The 25946-nt window shown below is 42.4% G+C and overlaps 1 pseudogene; it reads left to right on the forward strand.

The window, feature by feature from the left end:
* Window positions 1-2252: 2252 nt before the first annotated feature.
* Window positions 2253-20860, forward strand: LOC132499917 (centrosomal protein of 78 kDa-like; annotated as a pseudogene).
* The last annotated feature ends 5086 nt before the right edge of the window (window positions 20861-25946 follow it).

A 25946-nucleotide genomic window follows, 5' to 3' on the forward strand; every position in this document is an offset into this window, starting at 1 on the left:
AAGACACGTATTTGAAAAGATACATGCACCCCAATGTTCAGAGCATCAGTATTTACAATTACCAAGATAGGAAGCAACCTAAGTGTCAGCAACTGATGACTGGATAAAGAAGATGCGGTACCTATAACCAATGGCATACTACTCAGCCTTAAAAAAGAAAGAAATGTTGCCATTTGCGGCAACATAGATGGACTTGGAGGACATTGTGGTAAGTGAAATAAGTCAAACAAAAACAAACACTGTAGGATATCACCTATATATGGAATCTAAAAAATACAGCAATCTACCGAATATAACAAAAAGAAGGGGAGACACAGATATAGAGAACAAACTAATGGTTGCCAGTGCGGAGGGGGAGGAGGGGGCAATACGGGGTGGGGAAGTGAGAGATGTAAACTACTGGGTGTACGATAGGCTCAAAGATGTATTATAGGGGCTTCCCTGGTGGCGCAGTGGTTGAGAGTCTGCCTGCCGATGCAGGGGACACGGGTTCGAGCCCTGGTCTGGGAGGATCCCACATGCCACGGAGCAACTGGACCCGTGAGCCACAACTACTGAGCCTGTGCATCTAGAGCCTGTGCTCCACAACGAGAGGGCGCGATGGTGAGAGGCCCATGCACCGCGATGAAGAGTGGCCCCCACTCGCCGCAACTGGAGAAAGCCCTTGCACAGAAACGAAGACCCAACACAGCTAAAAATAAATAAATAAATGTATATTAAAAAAGATGTATTGTACAACACAGGGAATATAGCCAATATCTTGTAATAACAGTAAATGTAAAGTGACCTTTAGAAAGTATATAAAAATTTTTTAAAACAGAAATCATACTGAAAATTGGAAACAATTTAAATGTCCATCAACAGGAAAAAACACATATAAATTATTGTACTTCCCTACATGGGAATCCTACATAGTGAGGAAAGTACATGAACTAGACAGATCTTTACGTGTCAGCATGGATGAACCTAGCAAAGATAACACTAAAAAAAGCAAGTAAGAAGAGAAAACATAGTAGAATACTATATGAGGTTTAAGAATACTTAAAAATGTAGCCTAAATAGAAAGACATCCATGCAGTGATGGAGACCAAGTTCAGAAGAGTGGTTACCCAGGGTCAGCTGGGGAGTGGCTGTGTTTGGGAAAGTGGTCACAGCAGGCTCTTCAACAGGAATGGTAATGTTTCAGTTCACACGCTGGCTGGAGGACGGAGGAGTGTCTGCGATATTATAATGTGAGCATGCTGCATGTGAAAGCCATTGCTGACCACATCTAGGGGATCTGATACGCGGGAGCTGGTAGTGGGTGGAGGCATCCAGAAGGTGGTGGTAGAAGAGGAACGTTGTATGCATAACACCTAAGGCCTGACCAGAGAACGACCGCTGTTCTAGAAACTGGACACAAATCCAACTTCTACGACCAATGTTAAAAGACAAACTGAGGCATATTTAAAATAAGACTTTACGTGAGCAAAAATAGATTCAATTCAGGCACCACCAAAGTGGAAATGGTGAGGAGCACTCCAGCCACAGGAGCTGCAGAGATGTTTATTTTAAAAGGGCAGAAGCAAAGCAAGGAAATGACTGACCTGTTATAACTTTAAAGCCTAGTTGGTGGTTTGTGACTCGTTGTCCTCAGCAGTGTTCGCCACCCTGAGGCGTTGACAGGCTTAGATTTTTGTTGGTTTACATAGGCGGCCGCATCACTAGAGCCACCACAGGCTAACGGCCTCCTTGCAGGGTTAATTTACTAACACCAGTTGTCTGAGTCCTTACTCTTACTCAGTCACTTCACTTCCTACGCCTCAGTTTCTCTTCTGGAAAGTGGATATTCAGTAGTAAATTCTCTGTGGAGTTGTCAGTACCAAACAAAGTGATTATTAGTAACCACGATCATGTCCTGAATGCATGGAACACGTCACCATTTGCCAACTACCGTGTCAAGTTAGCAGAAACTACAGAAATTAAGAGCTCTCCGCATAAATTCACACACCCGTGCACCAGGTAAGGGACCACAGGCAGACGTTCACTCAGCCTTTCGTGTGTCCCTCACGGAGTGCACGCTCTCTCCTGGGTGGGGGGAGCACAGACACTTACGGGAGTTTACTTTTAAAATGCGTCGATACAACCAGGTCTCAGTTTTGTTTGGATGAGTCAGCAAACGCTTTTTGGAAAGCCCAAAGTCTCCACACCTCGTACGTTTCGGGCTGCCTGAGTCTCAGAGCTCAAGCCCCTACTCTTCAGGACGCGTCACCATGGGAGACAGGGCTGCGTGCGGACGCACGGCGAGCGTGCTGACGTCCTCGAGCCCCGCCCCAACGGTCCCGCCCGCTGACGTAAACCCCAGCCCCGCGGCGTGGAGGCCCTAGATGCCTGCGCCAACACCAGGCCACGCGGGGTCTCCGGAGCGCGGCATGCGGGGGTTGGCGTAACTGGGGCCCGTGGCCCTGTGTCTTCTGGCTGCGACGCCGGTCCTGCGCACGCTGCGGGGCCGCAGCCGCCGGGTGGTGGGCGCCCGAGGGGCCGGGGCCCCCAGGCGGGTGTGGCCATCGTGTCCGCAGCCAGCGTTCCCGAGGCCGTGCTCGGGCCATGATCACCCGGTGAAGCTGCGCCGGGGCAGCGCGGCCGACTTCTTTCCGCGCTCTGAGGACCTGTGCGCGCTGCAGGACTTGGTGCCTCTGCCCTCCGTGCGCGCTTCCCTGCGGGACGCCCCGCTGGACTTAAGGCCGACCGCCTCCGCGGGGTGCACTGGGCGCCGCTCCTTGAGCACCCGCTGCCCCTGATCTGTATCCAGAGCTTCTTCCAGCCACGGCTTGTCGAGACAGGTTTGTACTTCCCGCTTCCAGGGCCCCTCGTGTTGGCGCTGAGAAGCGGGGTTTTCGATGGTGCAAGGTGGAGGGTGGGCACTAGAACCAGTGCCCAGTGCCCGGGTGTGCGTGCACTAGACCGGGCATGCGGCCTAGGACTCTTGCCAGCTCGGTGACCCCGGCCGAGTGCCTTAAGGCTTCTAGGTCTCAGTGCTCTCTTCTGTAGCGTGGGCTTAACAGGTCCCAGTCTCTGTGGTGGTTACAAGGATGCACTGTGTTAATGCTTCTAGACTCTACAAAGTAGAACACTTAGCACAGTTTGGAGCATCGTTAATTGTTGCACAGATGTTACCTGGTCTGTTGAATGACTTTGCCTGGTACACACCAAAGCGATTAGGGAATGGATATATCCCAGCTTCATTTCCTTTCCATTAAAACAGGGTTCAGGAAAAAATTTTTTTTTTCAATAATCGTATCATATAGTGCAAAGATCACCGGTGTGAAGGCAGCTTAGGGTTTGAATTCCAGGGCTTATGCTGTCTGTGGCCTGGGCAGGTTTCTTTTGGACTACAATCCCCACACTTGTAAAATGACATTAATAACCACTCTTTCTGTGGGTTCTTAGAATTAATTAAGCAGGTTATGTGTGTAAAGTAGCCTGGCACTTGAATGAGTTGTCAGAACCAAGAGCTGCTGGAGACAATGCTTCTGCCCTAGGTAATCTCCCCTTCTACTGGGCGGCAGGTAAACACAAGCACAGTAGTCAGTGCTCTGGAAGAAGTGAGTTCTGGTGCTACAGAGCATAGAATCTTTTTTTAAAATTTAATTATTATTTTATATTGGAGGTTATTTGATGTACAATATTGTGTTAGTTTCAGGTGTACAGCAAAGTGGTTTAGTTATTCATATATCCATTCTTTCTCAGATTCTTTTCCCGTACAGTTTGTTCCAGGCTATGGAGTAGAGTTCCCTGTGCTATGCAGTAGGTCCTTGTTGATTATCTGTTTTATATAGAGTCGTGTGTATATGTTAATCCCAAACTCCTAATGTATCCCCCCCACCTTTCCCCTTTGCAGAGCACAGAATCTTGGAAGGGAAAGTTCAGGGTAGGCTTCTTGGAGGAGGTGCCATCCTTTCTAAGGATATGTAGAAGCTCCTGGGGTGGCAGGAGAGAGCAGTGTGTGTTGAAGTTTGAGAAATATAAGAAAATATGGCAAAACTAATGTACAGGACTGGAACTCAGGGTTTGGGAAAGAAATGAGAGTTGATACTGGAAACTCAGTGGGGCCCAAGAGAAGGAGGTCTTGTTTGTCCTGTCAGAAGTTTGGGTGTTTATCCTGAAGGCTGTGGGAAACACCAAAGAAGAGTGAGATGGACTTGTGGTTTAGAGGCTCACTCGGACCTCCATGTGGAAGGCAGTTGATTTGGTGCAGGCTGAGTTGTAATCTGAGGGTCCCACTTAAGTTATAAAAGGTGGGACTGGATTTTGCAGATCTGAGAGAGAATGGGTGAGGCCTGGTGACCAGTTAGAAAAGGGAGGGCAGCAAGCGTGGGTGACAGTTTGCAGCTGCATCTTTTTGAGAGATACAGAGCACAGTAGGAAGGGATTGGGGGTGGGGAGAGGATCTTACTTCATCTTCAGTGCTTTAGAGGGGCCTGGTAGACAGGTCTGGACCCAAGGTACAGATCTGGGCTTTTTGGGAGGACAGGTGTTTGAAGGCATGGTTAGAGACTTAGGTTACCCACAAGAAGATCCAAAGAATCATAGGTCTGAGAGATTTTTAAGTGGGTATATTTGAGGATGTTTATAAGCTGTGAGAAAGTAACCAGCAGAGTAAGGGTATGAAGATGTAGGAGAGGAAATGATTGTTCATTTGTTTTCAAAAAGCTGAATACTCATCGTGTGCCTGGACCTTTTCCAGGATCTGGGGTTCACACCATCTGTTATCTCTTCTGCAAGGATAGTTCAACTCATCCCCTGGTGAAGAGAAGTCAGATTATTCTTTGCATCCCATTCAGGTATAAGAACTGTTCTGTACCTCTGAAGGGACTTTACTTAACCAGAGTAATAAGTTAGAAATCAAAAGAAATTAGAGCTGGAAGGGACCTTAAAGGCCACTGTACTTAATTTTGCCTAATATTTTACATTGAATGTAAGAAAAATGTATTGTAGAGCCCATTCTCTTCAGAGTTCCTTCACTGAACTTTCTTTATGTCTTGCATCCAGTGGGTCTGTCTTGTAAATTTTGGCCCCCTCCTAAATTTGCTTCTTCATCCATATTACATTTGGCCCAGACTATGGCAGAAACTCCTGGGTGGTTCACGGCCCCTGGATTCAGTTCCTCTAAGTTCATCCGCCTGCTCGGGTTCAGTGATCTTCTAACATAAAAAGATGTGCTTAAAATAATGCTGCTAATGGCTTGCCCACACAGTTACTGCATAGTAGCCGCCCAGCGTGTGCTCTGCACGGAGGCGTGTAATCTGAACTGTGTTCGGCCAAGCCTCATAGGGCTCTTTGCCCTGAGGAAGGGGAGCTTTTTGTGATCACTCCCTTTATCTAGTCGGTCCTTCAGCAGCGGGGCGCCTTTTTCTAATCAGCGGAGGCACCCTTACTCAGCCAGTGGTAGCCCCAGGTCTCACCACCTGTGGGATACAAGCCATGCTTTCTCCCAGGCTTGCTTGGGCCACCATCTCTTTCATTTCTGTCTCTTCTCACACTTGGACCCCTGGCCTTTAGTCATCCCCACCTGCAGTATTTACAGTGCCCAGCAGGAGTCAGGCTTGAGTGTCTTTGCACAGGTGCTCCCTGTGCAGTTAATGCACCTCCTACTCCAACTCTGCATAGCCTCATCTTTCTAGATTCTGCTTCAGGGTTATCATGAAGCCATCACTTGGATATAACATTCTGCCTCCAAAGGAACCTCTGTGCATAAAGGTTATGTTTCTTTATCTCATGTGATTGAAATTTTGAGTTTACACATGTCCCTCGTTATAATGAAGGCTTTAAGGGCAGGGGTCGTTTCTAATCCTTAGCACAGAGCAGATGCTTTTTTTAAATGCTTTTTAATGATGATAAAATGTGTGTTTTAAATCACTTATTTTACAATAATTTTGCTTTAGCTTCTGGCAGAAATAAAGTTTACAGAAGTCGTGTTCCTGTGAAAAGAAATAAAGATGTGACCTTCCAATTGTGTAAAGCTCTTAAACGCTGTGTAAGTGCATCGGGTGCGCTAAGGAACGTGGAGCTAAGTGGGCTAGTTGTGAGAGAGAGTGGCTTAACTATGTTAACAAAGGTCAGCCTTCATTGTGTCCTGCCAACATTTGATAGTTGCTTTTGGGGCAAATTAAACCAGTAAAATTTTAAACTCTTCCTCCATATTAAAGGGATTGAATAAATTGGCCACTTTGGTGCACCTGTGTCTTGCGAATTGTCCAATTGGAGATGGAGGTTTAGAAAGTGAGTTTCAGTCTTGTTTATGTCTCTTCCCATCAGACTGGTCTCATGATTTCCTACACACCATGTTACTTCCTGTCTACCTTTTCTTGGTGTTGTTCATGCCTGGATTGTCTCCTGTACCTGCTCAAACCTTGGTCCATTCTCATTTGTACCATGAAATTTTGTCATGCTGGATACTGTCAGAACTAATTTTACTTAACTTTGTGTTAAGCCACAAACCACACATTTTGTATATTTTCTGTGTTTTGTGTTTGTCTATATTTTTATGGTTTCTCTTCAAGAAATATTATGGGAAGGGAAATAGCAAGATATAAAGAGCAAAAAAGTCATCATTCTCTTTAAATTGTTAGAACATCTATGTGCAATCATAATTATGATGCACTGTGTTATGTGTTAAAATAGTAAATACATGTAACGTCCCGTAGGAGCAGCAAACTCAGTGGTGTTGGTGAGGGTGTGTCATGGAAGTAATCACAAAGCAGGTGACTGTTGGTTTGGGTCCTGAAACATTAGTGTGCCTTCCCTGTGTCCAGTAGTGGTCTGGAGGGGTCAGGAAGCCTGCTTTCAATTTGAGGGAACAGAGAGTTTGAGGTCCTCGCTCTTCTATTGCTCTAGTATACTGCATAGCAGCTAATAAAATACTGGGTTTATAGTTGACGTTTAAATCACTGATTGATCATGAAGATTGGGATGTATCTTTGGAAATGAAAATAGGAAGAATCTTATGCTTTTTCTTTTTTTCTTTTTTTTCCTATATCTGAAAAGGTATGTAGTACTTTGCTGAGTGGTTGGGAATAAAGTTTGCAGTATTCAGTGTATTCAGTTTTAGTATCTAAATAGAATTAAACTGTTGCTGTAAACTGGAATAGCACTTTGTTACTGACAAGTTTTAGAATGCATCTGTTCGTCCATTACCTGTTTGGGCAGATTGTAGTTAATGATTTTGAGAATGTGTCTATAAACCTCCAATTGACTCAAGAAAAGCAAATAAGTCAAGATTGACAAATGTATGGGCTCTTCATCTTACTGTGTGTGTGGATTTTTTTTTCCTTTTAGTTATTTGTCAAGGTATAAAGAATTCTATCACACTTAAGACAAGTTAAGTAAACTTCACGGGGTGTATTCTGACATGGCAGGGAGCAGATCACATGGCCTAGATCTTAAAGGTGATTTTATGTTTAAACTTTCATGAAAACATATGTGATTGAAACACATTAATATATTGATACAGAGGGCAGTTAATTTTTGTATTTTTTTTTTTCGGTACTGTTGTGGCCTCTCCTGTCGCGGAGCACAGGCTGCGGACGCACAGGCTCAGCGGCCATGGCTCACGGGCCTAGCCCCTCCGTGGCATGTGGGATCTTCCCGGACCGGGGCACGAACCCATGTCCCCTGCATCGGCAGGCGGACTCTCAACCACTGCGCCACCAGGGAAGCCCTAATTTTTGTCTTTTGATACATGTGAGTGCAGCTTTCATTTTGCTGAAAGAATATGACCACTTTTCAGTTTGGGATTCTACCATTTAATAAAGATAGTCCACTTCATTTTAGAAATAAGAGATTTAATATATAATACCTAATAATACTTTCATGTATTTTTTTTACTGAAAACATTTATTGTAATACTGTGAAGAAACTATGCCGTTATAGTCTTCAAGACTTAAATGAATCAAGTGTTTATTAGCTGCTGTAGTTTTTAAACTAATAAAAATCAGTACATCAGCAATTTGTAAATACAGTTTTTAAAATAATACCTTAAAACTTTACAGTGGTTATTATGACTGTATTTAGGCCTAAAGTTACTTAATAATTTGATATGAAGGCTTTTTAATAGTTTGATGATGCAGCTCAGGGATAGGTAAACTCTGGCTGGTAGGCCAGATGCAGCCCATTGCCTGGTTTTGTAAAGGAAGTTTTTTTGGAACATAGTCGCACCCATTGTTTACATGGTAGTTATGGCTACTTTCACCCTACGCCAGTGGGGCAGAGTAGTTGCAACAGAAACTGTATAGCCCACAAATCTGGAAATGTTTAAATTTAGATTTTAAAAATTGAAAACTTCTTTGAGCCTATACAGGGCAAGTCCATTGACCCCTGAGGTAGCAAGCAGTCAAGAACTTGGGTGCTGAAGCCAAGTGGCCTAGGTTCAAATTCCCTTTCTCCCATTTCATAGCTAGTGACCATGGGCAAATCACTTAACCTCTATGCCTCATTATGAGGTTTAAATGCACTCATTTGTATAAATAGTGCCTGGCGCATACTAAGCACTGTGTAAGTGATTGCTGTTGTTTCTCCTTGGAGCTTTTATAAGTTATTGTTAATAGAAAAATGACACTAATGATTTTCCTTTTAGAGTAACAAAGGCACTTTGAGTCTTTTATTTTTTCAAGAATGTAATAAGACTTTTTTCATTGACAGTCAGTGTTCCCTGTTACCCAAATTTACTTTATGAATATAAAGAACTGAATGTCTTTAAGACAGTACTTTTGCTTAAATGTCAAACCATTATTTTTCCAAGGCACATCAAACTGGCTGTGCATAGTCCAGGCCTCTAAAGCTTGTGTGCACACCCTAGGTAGCATGTGAGATATACATTTTGTAAATATAGTTTTTAAAATAATGCTTGAGACTTCCCTGGCGGTCCAGCAGTTAACACTATGTGCTCCCAATGCAGGGGGCTTGGGTTCGATCCCTGCTCCAGGAACTAGATCCCACGTGCCTGCCATAACTAAGAGCCCACATGCCCCAACTAAAATATCCGGCATGCTGCAACTAAAGACCTGGCACAGCCAAACAAACAAATAAATAAATATTTATAAAAAATAAGTAAAATAAAATAATGCCTTAGGAGTTAGGAAAAGAAAATATTAGAACATTTTAACCTTTGTATTATTTTTAAAAATCTGTGTAGTTTATCATGTACATAAATTATAAGTATGGAACTTTGTGTATATAATTTGTTAATAAATAAGATGCATATTAAAAAGTTTTCTTATGGTTTGCCCAGTCAGGTGTTTGGAGACCACTGGAGGACAGAATGATGAAATTTAGAGCCTCAGCAATGATAGAATTTAGAACCAATTCCCTGACTTAGAAGATAAGGAAAATAATTCATAGACTGTAATTGAGTTGTCCAACTTTACATAAGTGTTCAGAAACAGGCTATCCAGTGGCTAGAATCTAATCACTGACCGAGTAGAATCTGGGTCACTGGACTCGTAAACCAGAAGTGACTGTTGAATTTCTCAGGTTGATGCTCCTGGCATATATGCTTGATATGTATGTGTGTGTAAATCTCTGACATAATAAGCCATACTCAGTAGGCACACCCTGTTTCCTTATTCAGGCATCTTAATTTCATCCCATTAAATCTTTGACATATCAGACTACCAGAAAGCATGAAGAAACCTGGGCTGAGAGTCTTCATTCCAGGAGACCTGATCTTGACTGTATGGCTGGTTTGAGGCGCATCACTCTGAACTGCACCACGCTCATTGGTGACCTGGGTGCAAGTGCTTTGGCAGAATCTCTTAGTGAGGATTTATGGCTTAGAGGTAAATTCTAAAATTGAAAATATTGAATTTTTAATATGAAATATGCTTAGCTTTGGGCATGATACTATTGTGATACGATTTTTTTAAAGCCTCATTTTACTGATAGCTTTTATTTTGCTTTTAAACTTTCTCTAAGAGTTGCATATATCCTTTATAGAAAATACAGAGTAACAAGAGAACAATTACCTATAATTTTAATACCCAGACATAATCACTGTTCATTTTGGTGTATATTCTTTCAGTCTTTTTTTCCAAAAATATATTTGTACACTTAGGGATTACAAAAATAGAATTGTAGTATACTTGCTATTTCATATTCCTGCTTTTTTCACTTAATGATGTATCATGTAGTATTGCGTCGTATTGATATCCCATAGTTTAATCAATTCTTTGCAATTCGATTTAGACAGTTTGCTTTTCCCTGTCAGAAACAATGTGAATACGTTGTATATACATCTCTGTGTCCATCGGGATTACTTCTGTAGAATAAGGTACTACAAGTGGAATGACTAAGTGTGACATATTTTTAAGACTTTTGATACACATGGCCAAATTACCACCCAGAAAGGCTATGCCAATTTATAGTCCACCCCAACAGTAGATGTGAAGCCTGCCTCTCACAAACAGTGGCTTGTAGCACTTGTAAAAAAATGTAAAACTACAAAAATGAGTACCTCTCCATTTTCTATGCAAGTGGGATTACTCCAAATTTTATAACTTTTTTCAATTAATTTAGTATGAGCATTTTAGCAAGTCAGTAAATTTGCATCTCCTGCATCATTTTTTGTGATTGTTCAGTATTTCATTATATGAATATGCCACAGTGCACGTAGCTTATCCAAGCTTGTATATAAGCTTTGTCCAGTTTTTCAGTTACAAATAGTACTCTGATATATATCCTTACCTATATCTCTGACTATTTCTTTTGGTTAAATTCTTAGAAAGAGAGTTGTTGGATCAAAAGGGTATAGACATTATTTAAAGGCTTTTCTTACAGAATCTTGGCTTAATCTGATAGGAAAATAACTACATTTTGTTTTATTTTGTATTCATTTGATTTACTGGTGAGGTTTACTGGCTGTTTGTATTAATTTGGCTAGTTGGTTAATTATACCCTGTGTCCATTCTTCTGTAGTGAGAGTTTGTAAGGGTTGTATCATATCCTGTCAGATCCGTATGTCTTACTTGCTATTTCTATGTGCCATGGGGGTGTTGAAAGACTCCAGTTATTTTAATGTGATGGTCCACACAACACTTAAAAAAAAGACTCATCGTAGTTTCCTTTCATGTAATATTTTTTAATACCTGTGCTTTGGTGATGATCCCTTTGGTTTAAATGAGTAGGTTGTTCAGCCCCAGAACTACTAGAATTCATGTTCAGTTTTTCTGGTTTTTGTCTGACTTTTTATGGAGAGAGTTCTTGACCATCATACTTTCATGATAGGTTTTTACTATGTATTCTCTATTCACACATTGTTTGAATTTGTTATTATTTGTATCCTCTTAGACTTGTCCTTTTTTCCTCTAAAACTAACAGTTATTACATTTCTTCTATTTTGTTTTCCCCTTTTAGCTAGTTTCAAGTGTGATTTGGAGCTGAAGATCATGATCAAAAGAATGCAGTGCATTTCTGAGCTCCACCAGGTTTTGCTTGTGAGGTTTACATGCCTCTGCCGCCCTTGCTAATTATGAACTGAGATTCATTTTGTGATGCTTTTTGCTCATACGTTATATACAGTTATTGTTCAGTTCTGTAATTGTAAAATATGTTGGATGATTTATTGATACTAAAGCCACGGTTATCATTGCACATTCAAGAAGAGGTTTTTAAATTGGATCATGCATTATGTGTGTGCATATACGTTTCTGTTTTTTTCCATACCCAAAATTACAAACCTGCCATGACTTGTCTTGTGCAGGACTCTTCCACACGTGAGAAAATGAGAGTTGTCTATATGTTAAATCTGTAGAGTTAGGAAGTGACCTTTGTTTTTCATCGAAAGCACTTGACCTGCAGCAGTGTGGCCTCACCAGTGAAGGAGCAAAGGCTTTACTAAAGGCCCTTAAAACCAACAGAACTCTGCTCGTTCTGGATATAATGAAAAATCCACTTGTTGGTATGTGGTCACTTTTTTGAAATTGATAAACACGTAGCAAAACAAAAAGAATTTGTTCACGTATTGACAGTTTTTTAAAATTTAATGTGTTTAACTTTCCTCATCACACACAGTTGGCCCTTGAACAATGTGGGGTTAGCGGTGCCGACCCCTACGCAGTTGAAAATCTGGGTATAAGTTTATAGTCAGTGGTTCCACATCTGTGGATTCAACCAACCTTGGATCGTGTAGGACGATAGTACATATTTATTGAAAAATATGCGTGTGTCAATGGACCCGCGAGGTTCAAACCCATGTTGTTCAAGCTTCAACTGTACTTTTCTAGTGTTGCACTTCCCTTATGTTTTTAGCAGATAATGTACTAATTAAAGTGATTTTTACTTGTAAATTGTTCTTATCTCGACTCTGAATAGAGGTGAACCTAGATACTAAGCCTACTTCCACCAAGAGCATTTTTTCCTGTGCAACCTCTGAATTCTTGCCAGGAGCACTTTATTCATTTGTCAGAATCACAAGCAATTTTTAAAATATCTTCTGTGTGCCAGATATGGGTTTAGGCACTAGGGATAAAGCAGTGAACCAGACAGACAAAAGTCTTGCCCTCGTGGAGCTTACATTCTGGTGAAGGAGTTCAGATAGAAATGAGTAAACAGATAAGTAATATAATTTTGAGAGTAGGAAGTGCAAAAATACCTTAAAGTAAGGAGAGTGAGGGAGTTCAGATAGAAATAAGTAAAGAGATACGTAATATAATTTTAGAGGGTAGGAAGTGCAAAAATATCTTAAAGTAAGGAGAGCGAGGGAGAGCAGGTAGGACTCCATTGGATAGGTTTGTTAGGGGGCAGCTTCACTGGAGAAGTGGCATTTGAACAGAGACATGAATGAAGAGAGGAGCAAGCCATGGAAGAACTGGAGTAAGCACATTCCAGGACAAGGAGGCAGTGAGTATGCAGGCATGTAGGTGGGTGGAGTATTTAAGGAAAAGCAAGGAGGCCAACATGGCCAGAGTACCGAGTGAAGAAGAGTGTGGTATGACATAAGGTCAAGGAGCTAGCCAGCGGTCTGCTCTTGTAAAGTCTTGAAGGCCAGAGTAAAGATGTGGATTATTCTAAATGAGTAGAGGGGTTTGAACTGGAAAAAGGCATGATCCAAATAGTATCTCAATAAGGTGACCTGGTATAGAGAATGGACTTGGGAGGATAAAGAAGAGAAACAGGGAGACCAGTTAGGAGACTGTCACAGTGCTCCAAATAAGAGATGTTTATGGCCTAGGTTAGGTTGGAAGTTTGGAGTAAGTGAAAAGTGGTTGAATTCAGGTTGTGTTTTGAGGGTGTAGCTATCAAGACCTGCAGATAGGTTAGATGTGGGGTATGAAGGAAATAGTAACAAGGAGACAAGTCGTTGATGATTATGTGTGCAACTGGGTGCTATCACTTAGAAGAAGGGGGCTGATGGGAGGAGCAGCTTTTGAGGGAATATATCAGGACTTTGGTTTGTTATCTTGGATGCCCTTTAGGTATCTAAGCGTCTGGATGGTGCTCAGACTGTACTTTCTATCCAAAGGTATCTAAAGCCACTTTAGATGCAAAATGTTTAAAGCCGGCCTTTGCTGCTGCCAAAATAGTAGCCACTGTGGGCAGTCTGCAAGATGGCATCTTAGGTTTTTGAGGAAGAAATTAGAATACACAAAGGGGGAAATAAGTGTATAATTACATAATGTAGATTTCATATTTAATTTTATGGGAAAAGCAATAATTAGTTGGCTTTTGGTTTTAAATGGAAATAGCCACTCATTGGGAAATAATTACTCTAATTTCAATTTATTTTACTTTAAATCATTCTGTGCTGAAAGCAGTTACCAAAAAAGGTCTCCAGAATGGAAGGAGTGCCAAGTCAGAGGTATATAACATGTTTTAATTCTCTCGGAAGAATTTCTCTTTAATGGCTTGTTTTTCTTTCCTTCTTAAAAGAAAATTATCAAGGTACTTTCTGCCATCTTAAAACTAAGTTTTTAGTCAAATGAAATGGCTTTTCTGTCTTTGAAAATGTTGTGTGATGCTTTAATTTAGCTTCCCAGAAATGCAGATTGAAGACCTTTTATTAACTTAAAATATCTTAATTTCTAATGAAGATCAAACCCTCCTAAACTACCTGTAACTTAAATGGCATATTTATCATTTCTCTCTCAGTACCAGTGGATAACTTCTCCATCGGTGAAGGAACCATCCAAAGCTTCTAGACAGAAAAAGAGAACTATAATTTTGGAAAGTGGTCGAAAAGGAAAAGCTACTATTAGAATTGGTAACTCTTTTTTTCTTTTTTTTTTTTTTTTGCGGTACGCGGGCCTCTCACTGTTGTGGAGCACAGGCTCCGGACGCGCAGGCTCAGCGGCCATGGCTCACGGGCCCAGCAGCTCCGCGGCATGTGGGATCCTCCCGGACCGGGGCACAAACCCGTGTCCCCTGCATCGGCAGGCGGACTGTCAACCACTGCGCCACCATGGAAGCCCTCTTTCTTTTTTTTAACGCTACTAGAACTTATACCCCTTATATTTTCTGGTGTGCTAAAATTAAAACAGCTTTAATGGTTATTCCTTAATGGTTAATTACTTCCTTAACGGTTAGCTGTTAATATTATTTGTGGTTCTTATGGAACGTACCTAGGATGTTCCTGACACATAGTGTTTAATATTTATTAGATATTAATTTTAATATGATAAAGCTCTTGAAGTGACAAAATCCATATCCAGATACGAGGTCACCTTTTCTCCCTTCCATGTGGGGTCCAGGCCTTAGGAAAGAGGGAAGCATGTGATGTGTCTGTTGACAACCCCAAAATAAAATAAAGTAGGCAGAGCCCTTGGCACTTTACAGATATGAATACCTTTTATTGTCATCAGAACCCTGTGAACAGACAGTGTTTTATAGCAGTGCAGACAGGTTAGGGTCAGGTGCAGCGGGGAAGTGGGATCAGGCAGGATAAGAACATGGGGAGATTGGTGGGGGGGGGGCTGTTTCCAGAGCCTTTACTAAGGAAACAACAAAAATCACAGATGATAATGACTGTTTTTTCAAAATGCAGGAATCAGTGGAAAAACTAGAAATGATCATGTTCAGAATTGTGATCAGTTGTGTCTTAGTAGAAGTCAGTTACTTTCCCATAAGCCAGAAATAACACTGAAAAACAAGGAAAGATCCCATTTGCAATAGTCACAAAAATTAGTAAATATCTAGAAGCCAGTTCAGTGTTCTCCTGAAAAAGTTAGTGCAAAAGGATAGATGAAACATTTTAAACATATATGTTAACATTAATAAAATGTAATGTTAACATACGATCTATTAATATATAAAGCCACTGGCAGAGGGAAACAGAGATCGGAGGAAAAGTCCAGAAACAGGTCCCTGTTTACTTGAGAATTGTATTTTAACTTAGACAATTTTACAGTCTAACTTGACTTTTGTCTAATTGATTGATTGAAGCATTGATAATTCATTTAAACAGAAATTAGATATTTGCATCATAGCATACACAAATTCTAGTCAGTCGAAAAGATGCAAAGGCAACTAAATGCAAGAAGCAAATATAAAATACAGGAGAGAATTTCTGTGTAAGTGTAGGGAGTACAGAAGCCTTCCTAAGTAAGCCATAAAACTCAGAAGCCATAAAGTAAAAGGTATTTAATTTCATGAAAATTTAAAACTTTTCTACAGTTCAAGACGTAAACAAAACAAAATGACAGACACCAAAGTTCGGTAGTGTATTAACATATAAAGGTTACTGTTGATATAGAGAAGAACCCACAAATAAATGAAAAAGGATAAGCAAATTTTAAAAAGGCAGGGGGTGGTTTCTACCTGTATGAGCAAACAACTCGGAAGAAACACAGCTGGCTACTAGACAGTTGAAGAGGGGCCAACTTCTTTAGGAAATGCAGATTAAAACCATGGGATTTTCTTCCCCTCTGATGGGCAGAAATTCTAAAGACTGATAACATCTGGTGTAGACGAGGGAACAAACACACTTTGCCTATGTTAAGTATAATAAATGTGTTCAATTTTGGAGTGAGGTTTGCAGCGTCCATCAAAGTGCAAAACTCTCTTGCTCTTTGACCGAAGACTTTTACTTCTAGGCACCTGCCCTCTGCCAGTACTCTGCCTTGCACAGAAGTGTGCATAAAATCAGGCACCCGCAAGTCCAATGAGGGATACTTACATAATGGGGAAAATCTAGAGACAACCCGGATGTCCTTCAGGAGGGGTCTGATGAAGGAAATTAGGATCCATCCGTGGTATGGAGTAACGTGTGTGTGGAGAATGGGGAAGGCCTGTGAGCAAACTGGGAAGATGACCTGATACGTCATGAGGTCAAAAGGAAAAAGAGCAGGTGTAGAAAAGGACATTTCTATGATTCCACTTAGAAACCCACAGTGTTTGTATTTGTAAATACTATGTATGTATATATGTACATACGGAAACACGCATATATACACGTATACACATTTGTGTATCTGATCCTGAAAATGCACAAAAGACTGTTACTGGCAACCACCTCTATGGAAGGGAATAGATCTTTATATTTTTACTCTAGTTTTCCTAATCGTGTGCAAATTTAGAGTTAATTTTTTATTTAAAAGTTAGGCAGTCAGGAGAGTCCTAGTGACTGTTTTGTGGGCTTCTCTCACCTCAGGATGCACTCTTCGCACCCTTCCTGTTTCTGGTTTGTCTTCTGGAGCAGACACCACTGAAACGAGCGTCTTGTCATCGCTTGCCAGCTGCCTGCGGTTCTCTTGCGCCCTACTAACCGTCACCACCTTTGTGAGATGCTGTTTTGCGCTGAGGTGGTGCCTTTCCCCTCACACACACCCCTCTGGTACCTTGGGAAGTCCAGGGGTTTCTCAGTGGGCATTCTAGAATACTCATCCCAGAGATGCAGTGGGTTTTTCAGCCACATGCATTTGGGGAAAACTCTGTTCCTGTATGAATTATCCTCTTGGGAGTTCACGATTCACCGGAGCTCTTGAGACGCTCTAGGAAGTTGAGTCCAGAAACCCATGTAGCCCTGTTAATTCAGGATTTCCTAAATTTCTATGACTGACTGTGGCACCGCTTTTCCAGTCACCACCATCCTTATCAGCTTCCGTCCTAGACTCCCTGGGGAGTGCTGCTCAGACTCTGTCCTGGAAGCTTTGTAGTCCCAGGATTACCTGCTGCTTCCACACCCACCCGGCCCACTGCTAGCGCTCTGTCAGCCTGGCACCTTCTCCCTGCCCCCAACTCATTCGGCCACAGGCCCTGCCCCTGCTGTGGGATTTAGTGATAAGTCCTGGGAGCGGTGGCCCAGCACAGCCCACGGCAGTGCTCGGTGTGGCTCACAGGGTTTAAAACACACAATTTGAGCCCTTACTGGAACATGGGGAGATGATTTAAATCCAGATGTCTTATTTCATAATCCCCGTGTCTCTGAAAGTGGGAGAAACAGGCTGGGAGGGCCGTATGTTTCAAGCAAAAGGGAGGCTGTGTCTCTGTGGAAGTAAAGAACGGGCCCTCACAGTTAACAGGTCACGTAGGGGGTTTGTGCTGAGTCTGTCATGTTGGGCCTGTTATACTCATTTATATGACCGTTGGGTCCTTATTGGCATTTTCACTTACTGCCCATGCTTGAAACTCCCCAGTGTCCCTGTCTTGATCACGAGCCCTAATTCTGTTGACCTAGAAAGTTCTTTGTGGGAGCTTTCTAGCAGGCCTCTCCCCCAGTGTCCCCACCCTCCAGCCCCTGTGTCCTAGTGCTTTTTCTACAACGCAGAACTCCTTGTTGTGCAGACCTGATTGCTCCTCGTGCTCCAGGATCCGATGGATCCAGTTCCCAGGAGAGCGTGTCTGCAGGGCCCTCTGCGGTCTGCAGTCCTGCCCCCAGCCAGGCACCCAGCACCCCAGGTGCTGCAGAGAACTTGCTGCGGTCCCCCGTGCCTTGGCAGAGACAGCTGTCTGCCAGATGCCTTTCCTTCGTCTCCCCCTGTCCTGACCCTTCCCACCTCCCTTCCACTGAAACCTTCAACCTTCCCTTGGGCAGAGGTACTTGCTAAGCTCTGTGCTTCCACAGCGCTTATCCTGTGGAATCTGAATTCCCTCCACAGCCGTCTTGCTAGGTTGGGAGCAGCTGATTCCCCTTCATCTTTTTCTTCCTTCCCTCAGCCCCACAGCAGGGACACTCTCAGGCACCGTGCAAATTTAATCTTCAATTTCTAGTTGTTATGACATTGTTGCTGTCAGGATACCACCTACGTTCACAGTAGGATGGGTAAATGTGTGGGGGACGACTGTAAATACAGATTCTTTGTAAATCCAGGTTCTTAATTCTTCCCCCTTTTAATATTTTTCCCCTTAAATCACGTGTCCTTTTTGCTGCTCCAGCTCTATAATTGGACTGTCACCTGGGGAGCCTGAGGCAGCAGAATATCAAAGAGGGTAGACACTACATTTTTAATGTCAGTGTCAACCAGGATACCTACTACCTGTGCAAAGGGGGGCCCAGAATTCAGGCTCAAAGCCTATTACCAGATACTTGGTTTCTCTGCTTGCGTCTCTTCTGTCTGTCGACGTGCACTTGACTCCTATTAACTTTAACAGGAATTATGTGTGTGCCCTGAGGGCCGAGCATAGCTTTTAATGGGGGCTTCCTCACACTGCTTTTCTTTGCTGTTTACTTTTCATGAATCCCACCCTGTAGAAGTGGAAGAATAAAATAGGATGTGCTTGAGAAAATTGAGAGAGTTATGACATATTTTCCTTGTAATCCAGAATAGCATGTCAGCTCTTCTTCTGTTTGTCTCCTTTGGTTGTCAGTGGAAGATAATTTTGGCTTGCTCACTCTCCAAATCAGAAACTGAAGTCCAATACTAACGTATCCTAGATGAAACTTGACCCATTCATTTTTGAGAGTCTGTATGATCCCTGTGCAAGGTGCGGAGAATGAAAAGACAACTCTGTTGACTTCAATCGATATTTACATAGCATTGAATGTGTTCCAGATGCTGTTCTAAATTCTATCAGTTATCTACTTTTGCATCATAGAACACTTCAAGACTGTGACTGAAAACCACAGCCATTTCTTTTGCTCAGGATTCTTTTCAGTCAGCAGGTGGGGCTGGGCTCAGTGGGGTGGTTTCTTCTGCTGGTCTCATCTGAGATCACTTATTCAACCAAAGTCATCTGGTGATCCACCTAGAGTCTAAATGGCCCCCCTCATCTGTCTGGCAGCTGGTGCTGGCTGTGGGCTGGGCCTGTTATTTCCAGCAGGCTAGCTCGGGCTTGCTTCCATGGCAGTGATGTTTTAAGAGGGCAGGTATAGAAGCCTCATGCCCCTTGAGGCCTCAGCTTGGAAGTTGCACAGCATCACTCTTGTTGCAGTCTCTTGGTCAAAGCAAGTCCACAAGGCCAGCCCAGATTCAAAAGGTGTGGAGCACTAGACCCCACCTCTTGCTGGGAGGGCTTCAGAGAATTTGTGGCCATTTAGTCCTCACATCAGAGAGGCACAACAGAGAGATTTAGTAACTTGTTCAAGGTCACACAGCTTGGGACAATACAGTGTTTTAAGTGCTTTGAAAGCTGCTGCTCATTATTTTTAAATCTTACCGCCACTATTCGGACCAACTTATTTTTTTTCTCTGCAGCCTTGTAGAGAAAGGGTCATTCACATTGCTGTGTGGCTGCCATGGGTTGAAAGCTTCATCTATGTTGTACCACTGAGCTGTCATAACTAGTATGAAATGGAGATATTATTATTATTGCTAATATTCAGATGAGGAAACTGAGGCTCTTGGAAATTAAGTATGAGTCGTATAAGAGAATGTTAACTCACTGTTCCATATGCAAGAGTGATTTCCCTAAGTAAATGATAAATGTGCTGGCACAGATCTTTTTTTTAATCTCTTGTTTGCATCTGGAAAATGGTTTTTAAAACTTTTCTGTTGCTTTGTTAATGGCAGTTGCACATTGCAGAAAAATAGCTGGAAGAAAAAACATGTTTTTCAGATGTCCAGTGCAGGCCCAGAATAGAAGCAAGATGAATATTCCATTCTGCATTGGCAACACCAAAGGAGATGATGCTTTAGAAAAAAGATTTCTCGACAAATCTCTTGAACTCACTATGATCTCCCTGAAAGGGCATAGGTGGTGAGTACGTGTCCCATCCAGAAGCTTGTCAGAGAATTGGTTTAGTTTTCAGACGCTGAAGGAGACACATCTAGGAGCCTGCCCATCCTGGAGTAGCAGTTATTGTAACTAGTTGGGAAAGACCGTTTGTTACGGGGGTGCTCCTGCTGCTGCTTACAGGCCCCTTAGCACGATTCCACGGCCGAGTGCATGGGGGGGGGGCGCACCTTCTAGGAGCTTTGGTCAAAATTTCCTTTGAAAATCTCTGCTCTGACAGCACAAAGGGTGCCATCCCCTCTCTCGTGCAGCTGGCACAAGCCTGTTCAGTGTAAGAACAGACACTGTTGCTCCCCTGAACATCAGAGAGAGTAGTTAATTCTGTGAGCTCCATGGAAGATGTATGTTTTCACGCATGAGAATAGCTGCCCGCTCCCTGCCCCCTGCACAGCAGGCTCATTGAAGAGTTGAGCTAACCTAGGTTACCTGTGAGCATGACGGTCCTTCACTGCCGTTGGAAAGGAATTTTCTAATGACTGAGATGTGTGACGCTCCTGGCCACCTGCAGGGGCTTTCAGGTGGGAGGTTGGTCACAACGGCCTCAGGTGCCGTGACTCTCGCAGGAGCTGGTGACGGGAAGGAGGGTCATCCTGATGCTCAACCAGATGCTCCTGTTCTTAACGGCTGCATCGGTGGTTCTTCTGGGTCCATGGGAGGCATTCAGGCCTCTCTGTATAATGCTGTCACCATCGAAGATGTCAGAAGCTGGCAGCCTTCATGAATCATTTTTTGGAGATGCACCAGCTATGAGCACATCCTAACTAATATACACTCTGCCCTTGAACAGTGTACAAAATTGAAAGTCACCTGGGCATGGCTAAAAAACACAGTATTTTTTTTCGAATGAACATACTTATGATAGATTTTCTTCTTTTTTCAGAGAACAGAAAAGCATCCACAGCTATCCCAAGCTGTTGAAACTTAACCTTAATTCTGACTTGAACTGGAAGCTTTTAAAAAGTCTTCTCTTACTTTTCTACCAAATTCCAGCTACTGTTGTCTTTGCTGCTACTTTTTCTGCCTAGATCTCATATTCAAAGCTGCCTATGGGTTTAATTATATGGCAATTGCAGGTTATTATTTTTAGAGAAACACAGACACACAGCATGGAGGGTGGGTGGGGCCCTCTAGGTGCTGAATTTTGATCCTTTGCAAGATGACAGCAGTGGGGTCTTCTGGATTCTTTCTTTATACGGTTGTTCTCATAAAGCGATAGAAGTGACTTACTATATGTTTATATAGCAAGGTCTGTTTTTACTACCAAATAGTTTATATATCTATGCATTTATATCTCTGTGCCTTTATATTTCTAATAATACGGTTCTTGTTGGTATATGTTGAGACTTTGAGAATTTGTTAGGATCCTTGACCTTGTGCATTAGAGTGTTAGGTTCTCAACAGTCATGTGCCTCCCCTTCCCCCTCCCCTCTCCCTTTTTAAGCTGCTTCACAAGATTTGGAAGCTCCCTGATTCACTTTTCCTTTCCTTTCAGTGGGTAGAAGATCGGTTGGTTGGTTGGTTGGTTGGTTTTGTTTTTCAGTTATGCTGTTAAACTAAAAATCTGTGTTAAATTCCCTTACTGTTGCTTCACGTGATTGTTCTCCTTCTGGTGTTTGACCAGTGATGCCGAAGAAGGAAGATCTTTGCTGACTAGTCTTTTCCCCTATTGTTCATCCATTGTCAGTGTTTTATGTTGACCGTGTGAAGGACATTAAAGTCCTAAAACATCTAAACCTTTGTCAATGAATTTCTTTACATGCTTTTTTTTTTTTTTTTTTTTTCCTTTTTGCGTTATGTGGGCCTCTCACTGTTGTGGCCTCTCCCGTTGCGGAGCACAGGCTCCGGACGCGCAGGCCCAGCGGCCATGGCTCACGGGCCCAGCCGCTCCGCGGCATATGGGATCCCCCCAGACCGGGGCACGAACCCGTATCCCCTGCATCGGCAGGCGGACTCTCAACCACTGCGCCACCAGGGAGGCCCTACATGCTTTTTAGATGGATTGTTCTTTTAAAAACTTTATGCTGGGAAAACTTGAGTCTAAAAATAGCATCTGTGAAGGGTATTTTTTTCAGAACCGTGTAAGACTTGAGTCCTGTACCTCCATGTTTTTAATGATCCAGCGTACTGGTAGCTTTCTGTTGGCTTTTGGAATGGACATTATCAACAAACCACCTTACAACACAGCTAACGATATAAAGTTGTATGAACTTTGTCCCACTTAGGCTGGAAACATGCCACTAGGACAGTTGTGAGCCATCTTTGTGTTTCACTGGATTGTGTAATGAGGACTACACTGATCTTTCGTCCCAGCTCTGCACCAATTAGTTGGGTTAGTTGGGTTTCCTGCTTAGGGCTAAACCTTGCCAGTCATGGTTCTCTCATCTGTAAAAAGGAGGATTGAAATAACTCCCCCACTTATCTCAGGGATGTTTGAAGAGCTTAAAACAAGGGCTCAGTGCAGGATGTGACTGTTTAAACACAGTAAATGTTTCAACAGCAAAAGCCGGCCAGTCCATGGACGCCATCCAAGTGTTCACATATAATAGTGCTCAGAGTCTATTTTGCCTACTTCCTCATCCATTCATATGATGGTTCCAAGTCCCTGTGGTTTGTACCGGCCCCAAATCTCTTGAATCTCCACTTATTTCCATTCCCATTGCCACAGCCAGCTCTGTCAGCCCTCAGTGGATCATTTCAGCAGCCTCATCTGCCCCCACCTGCCCCTACCAGCACAGCCAGTTGGACCATCACTTCCCCTTCATGCTCCTCCTTGGTTCATAAAAATCCCAGACTTCTGAGCCCAACGGTCACAGCTTTGTGGTGTCTGGTCTGGCTTCTTCTTTCTTGTGTTTCTGGTTCTTGGAATGTGGCGAGCATATATGCCCGTGCTACGTCGGGTAAGCCTGGAGTTTCTGCCCCCCCTCAGCAAGACTGATGTTCCTTCAAGACACCTGCCAACCTCCTGAGCTTGTTTGTGTCTCCTGCATTGGAAGGATGCTCTTTTCCTTTGTTCTTATAAGCGTGACCCTTTTATCCCATCACAGCACCTCCATTCTGTGTTTTCCTGTGCCGAGGGTGTCTGCTTACGTGCCTTCCCCATCGGAGCAAGGAACAAGCCCTGTTTCTCCACCTCCATCACCTGGCATCCTGCCTTGCCCTTAGGAGGTGCTCAACGACTATGTGTTTAATGAATGGAAAGGCAGGGCTTCCTGAATTTTGCAAACAGCCTGCAGTAAAGGCAGAGGTACAATCTCACATACGTGGATGTTTTAATTTTTCAAAAGCTTACTATATAATTTCATTTTAAACTAAAATTTAAAATCTTGGAGGGCTCCCAGACTCTTCTTTACATATGTGTGAAAGTGTTTGGAAAACGGCGAGCAACTGCATTCATACCAGGACAAAGGGTAGTCACTGTTGTCTGGAGCACAGATCGCTGGAAGATACTCATTGAGCGAAAACCTTGACCTTTGAATGTCTCAAGTGAGTGAATGGACGCCAGTCTGCTGACCACGTGGAGAGTGGGGAAGGGGAGATAAGGATGCAGGCCCCAGGTCTACAGGCTGCGGGAGCCACAACTGGCCAGTCTTTAAGGTTAAAAGCAAAGTGGACAGACAGGTGTCTTTCAGGCCTTGGGAAATCTGTGTAAGCCTTGGTGGCCTCACGTTCCTTCAGATCCTCCGGAGTGTCCTCCTTCTTCTCCCAAACTGTTTTTGTTTATTTTTCTCTTTCAAAATTTGACAACACATAACCATGTTAATACCACCTAAGTGAGAAAAAACAGATTTGTTCCCACGTTGCTTATGTTTACCTGCACACACTGCTTTATCCCCAGCACTGTGGCTCTGTTCTTTGCCTGCACAAGAAACAAAATTGTTCTGTTCGGCGCTAGTCTATGTTTATCTAAACGTCTAATGCTGTCTCATCACAACTTAGCAGATGCTGGAAGGTTTGGCCAGCCCTTAGGTGAAGTATGTGATGTAACAAATAATTAGTCCCTTTTCTCCCCTTTAGAGCTTAAGGAGCCACTAAGACCCTGTAAAATGGACAAGACCCATTGATAGATGTCCAGCTCTGCCTAAGGCCCTTGCAGGTCTGGCCTTGTATCACTCTGGGATTAATGTTTGTTGTATTGTGTTCTTTGGATGGAAAATAAAATGAGGAAGAATTTTCTCACATTTGATCCGAATGAACATAATTAAAAAGTGAAATGCTACTGCGTCTGCAAAGAAATCAATCACTTTAATTGCGAAGAAGATTCCCTGCCTCTGTTAGTAATGGGGCTCTTGGTAATTTAGAATCAGAATCCATGACAGCTTGTGATGAATTGGGTCCTTTTGGGCTAAAGAAGGTAAGAAGTTCTAATTACCCCTGGATTATTCCAGAGTGGGTGGAAAAGCTTGATCAAAGAGATATTGGGAGAGATCTAGAAAAGCTAACAGTGAGCAAAGATTCATTGAATTTCTTTTTAAGAATCTACAGAATAAAATAGTTCGTTTGTTGTGACAGAAACAAGAGCCTGTGGTATTTGAAATCCCAGAGCAAATTGGATTTTCTAAGAAAATAGGGAACTGGGCATATGAGAAAAAATTTACGTACCCAGAAGTCCTATAGTTAGGTTATAGAAATTGGCCTTGCTTCCTTGTTAGCACACGAGAATACTGACAGCCTTGTGCCTCACTTGGGGAAAAGTATGGAATTCATCCTTTGAGTGTTTAAATGTATAAGTAATTGGCACTAAGTTGAAGGCAGTCCAAAATGTTTGATTCAAATGAAAGCATAATTTAAGTTAGTAGAAAAGTACTCAGGGTCCTAATGAATGAATCTACTGACCCAATCCCTTTTGGTATCCTAGCCTTTGTTTCTCTTCAGATTGCCAACAATACCTGAAGAATAGGCTGGATTTTAGGATGATGCGTTTTATTTTGAATTGTGTGTGTTGATTTTTATATATCTATATAGATGTAGATATATAGTTATAGATATGATTTCAAACTTAAAGAAAAGTTGCAAGATTAGTACAAAGAACTCTTGTATATGCTTTACCTAGATTCACCAATTATTAATATTTAGCTTTATTTGCTTTGGCATTCACTGTCTTTCCATATATACATGTTTTTTTCTCCTGAACCCCTTAAGGGTAAGGACACATTTTGCCCTTTTCCCTGGAAATAGTGATTACTTCCTAAGCGAAACAACATTTTCTTACCAAACCACAGCACAGTAGTCTAAGTCAGAAATTTAACATTGATACTGTTGACTGATCTACCATCCATATTCAAATTTTGCCAGTTATTCCAGTAACATCCTTAATGGCTAAATTTTTCAGGCCAGGAAGCAGTCTACAATCATGCATTGCAGTTAGTTCTCATGTCACTTTGGTCTAAGTATGAAATAATTCTTCAGCCTCTTTGTTCCTCATATTATGAGAGTTTGTGACGAGTATAGGCTGGTTGTTGTGTAGAATGATCCTCATTCTGGGTTTGTCCTGTTTCCTCATGGTTCTTTCATGTTCTGTGCTTTGGATGGGGTTCCACAGAGGTGACGGTGTGTCTCTCTGTGCATCCTTACAGGAGCCCCTTGATGGTCATCTGTCTCATTAGCATCTTGGTTAAGGTGGTGCCCCCGCACTTTCTCCACTGTGAAGTTATTATTTGTCCCTTTGTAGTTAATAAGTAATTTATGGAGAGATATTTTGAGACTCAAAGTATTCTGTTCTTCATCAAACTTTTGAATTACATACTGGTTCATAGAACCAGTAATTCAGGTGGATTTATTTGATGAAGAAGGTGAAGTGATTCTTAATG

This window comes from Mesoplodon densirostris, chromosome 12 (genome assembly GCF_025265405.1).
Source record: "Mesoplodon densirostris isolate mMesDen1 chromosome 12, mMesDen1 primary haplotype, whole genome shotgun sequence".
In the NCBI taxonomy this organism is placed as follows: domain Eukaryota; kingdom Metazoa; phylum Chordata; class Mammalia; order Artiodactyla; family Ziphiidae; genus Mesoplodon; species Mesoplodon densirostris.